At 42.7% G+C, this 2,911-nt stretch overlaps 1 non-coding gene across 1 annotated transcript; it reads right to left on the bottom strand.

Annotated features, from left to right (window-relative positions):
* Positions 1-1,855: 1,855 nt before the first annotated feature.
* On the bottom strand, positions 1,856-2,019 carry LOC149983686 (U1 spliceosomal RNA). Its single transcript, XR_016495682.1, has one exon. It is a non-coding gene; the product is annotated as a U1 spliceosomal RNA (small nuclear RNA).
* Between the last annotated feature and the right edge of the window lie 892 nt (positions 2,020-2,911).

Below are 2,911 nucleotides of genomic sequence, written 5' to 3' on the forward strand. Positions count from 1 at the left end.
ATCAGGAGACGTGGAGGAGGCCGTAAGAGGGCAACAACCCAGCACAGGACCGCTATCTCCGCCTTTGTGCAAGGAGGAGCAGGAGGAGCACTGCCAGAGCCCTGCAAAATGACCTCCAGTAGGCCACAAATGTTCATGTGTCTGCTCAAAGGGTCAGAAACAGACTCCATGAGGGCCCGACAGCCACAGATGGGGGTTGTGCTTACAGCCAAACACCGTGCAGGATGTTTGGCATTTGCCAGAGAACACCAAGATTGGCAAATTCGCCACTGGCGCCCTGTGAGATCCTCAGACCCCTTGTGAGACCATATGCTGGTGCGGTTGGCCCTGGGTTCCTCCTAATGCAAGACAATGCTAGACCTCATGTGGCTGGAGTGTGTCAGCAGTTCCTGCAAGAGGAAGGCATTGATGCTATGGACTGGCCCGCCCGTTCCCCAGACCTGAATCCAATTGAGCACATCTGGGACATCATGTCTCGCTTTAGTCCAGGTCTGGGAGGAGATCCCTCAGGAGACCATCCGCCACCTCATCAGGAGCATGCCCAGGCATTGTAGGGAATTCATACAGGCACGTGGAGGCCACACACACTACTGAGCCTCATTTTGACTTGTTTTAAGGACATTACATCAAAGTTGGATCAGCCTGTAGTGTGGTTTTCCACTTTAATTTTGAGTGTGACTCCAAATCCAGACCTCCATGGGTTGATAAATTTGATTTCCATTGATAATTTTTGTGTGATTTTGTTGTCAGCACATTCAACTATGTAAAGAAAAAAGTATTTAATAAGAATATTTCATTCATTCAGATCTAGGATGTGTTATTTTAGTGTTCCCTTTATTTTTTTGAGCAGTGTAGTTTCACTGTCCAGATCTGTCTACACTTGTAAAATATCCAGACACAATTGCGTCTGACTCCCTCTGGAGGTTGGCAGGATAATCCGATGAAATGAAAAATCACCCGTTAGTTGAGGAACCCTGTTTTAGTGTGTGGGAAGGCATCTGAGCCTGGATATAAGTGCTGCTGCAGCGGTGTCTCCAGGACTGCAGAGGGGAAGTGACTGATGTCAGGCTGACAAGTATGGATCTGTTTCCAGTGGCGTCTATTCGTGGATGCCAAAGGGAAGACAGGCTTCCCAATTTAAAAATTAAAAAAAATAATGTATCTTTCGTCTCTCTGTGTTTCCTAATTTTCCTTGAATTCGCAAGAGGCTGAATGTATCTCACAGGAGAAAGCTCGGATGAGTGAGTGAAACAGCGGTAGGCCATTTATCTGATGCTTTCTGATCCAACCATTAATACATACATTGTTGTGCCCCTGGCCCGAATGATGGAAGTTCAATATATAGCTAGATGTAGAAGGCTAATAATGTTAACTAGCTAACGTTGCCCATGAATGGAAGTTAGGTTAGCGAGCAAGCATTGTATACAGGTAGCCTAGGACAACAACAAATAAAAGTGTGTACTGTAGACCGTTTTGTCAACATGAAAGAGAGGATGATGGCATTGGTGTTTCTCAACAAGTAGGGTGAGTTAACATGTGTCCCACTTGCACGAACACGCACACAAATCAGAAACGTGGACAGCCACATCATATTTTGGCGTACGGTGATTGGACTAAATCGTTGTTGGTCTCTTTTTGTTGTCACTGTATTAGACTAAGCAGAGGAGATTTGATGAATATTGATGAATATTTTTTCACATATTTCTAACAGTACGTGAATCGGATACAGCACCGAGCAAAGCGATGGACATCGGACTCTGGGTGTGTAAACAGCAGCGCAATTAAAAAAACAATCACCAAATTGTAAATAAGGTAGATATCATGTCAAAGCATCAGCTTTCTTTCACAGCGAAATCAGGGGAGAGCGCGAACGCAGTCCCCCACTACCAGAAATTATGCAATCGAGATTTCCACATTTGAGAAATTCGCAGGGGTCAGCACAGCCGGAGTGCAATGGCTGAGCCTCGCCCTGGGTGAACCGCCTTCTTGATCACGGTGTCTCCCTTGCCAGGTAAGTATGAGTTGTACATGAGTAATGTGGGATACTGGTTCCCGTGCAAACGTTTTAGCCTAATGGTTATAGCACCACGGCTTTTGAGGAAAAAAGCAAATCAATTAAATTAATGTTCAGTGTTATTTTGTCTGCTAGTAGATGGAAAGGTGAAAACACGTTTGAACTGTTATTTTACTCGTAAAATATGAGTTTTTCAATTTACCCAGAATGCAATTCTGCAGAACTTAGCATAACAAAATCCTTTTTAGTAAACGTGTCTGATAGCTGAAACTATAATAAATGATTATAAATGCCCCTGAGTAACATCCCAAAAATATTCTGAAACACACATAAAGCCAAGTGAATGGAATTTGTGATTTTATTTAGCCTTTCTCGTCTCGTGGTTCTTTTAATCTTCCAGAGAAAAGCCAGACTGCAATTCTACTATAGACCACTAGTGGCCACCCTCCCAGTCCCACACAGCCACCCATGTAGGCACATTGAAACAGGGAGCGCTGATACAGTTAGAATAACAGAGTATTGTATTTCAACCACACCGCCTCTTAATTAACAAATTAATAAACTGAGAGAATGTTACTGTCAGCTGTTCCCTGATAATGCAAGAGAAGTGTGGACTGCTGAAAAAAACGAAGAAAAAAAACGAATGAGCATTGATCAAGAGTCATCAAAATTGTTAAAAGGTTAAAAAAAAAACGAATCTGATAAATGCAACAGTTTGACAATGGATGAAGACACTCCTAACGTGTTACAGTTGTTCAGTGGTGGAAAAAGTACCCAATTTTACATACTTGAGTAAAAGTTCAGATACCTTAATAGGAAATGACTCAAGTGAAAGTGAGTCACTCAGTGAAATACTTCTTGAGGATTTAAATATACTCAAGTATCAAAAGTAAATGT

This window comes from Oncorhynchus mykiss, chromosome 4, assembly GCF_057628025.1.
Source record: "Oncorhynchus mykiss isolate SJ-2025 chromosome 4, ASM5762802v1, whole genome shotgun sequence".
NCBI lineage: Eukaryota > Metazoa > Chordata > Actinopteri > Salmoniformes > Salmonidae > Oncorhynchus > Oncorhynchus mykiss.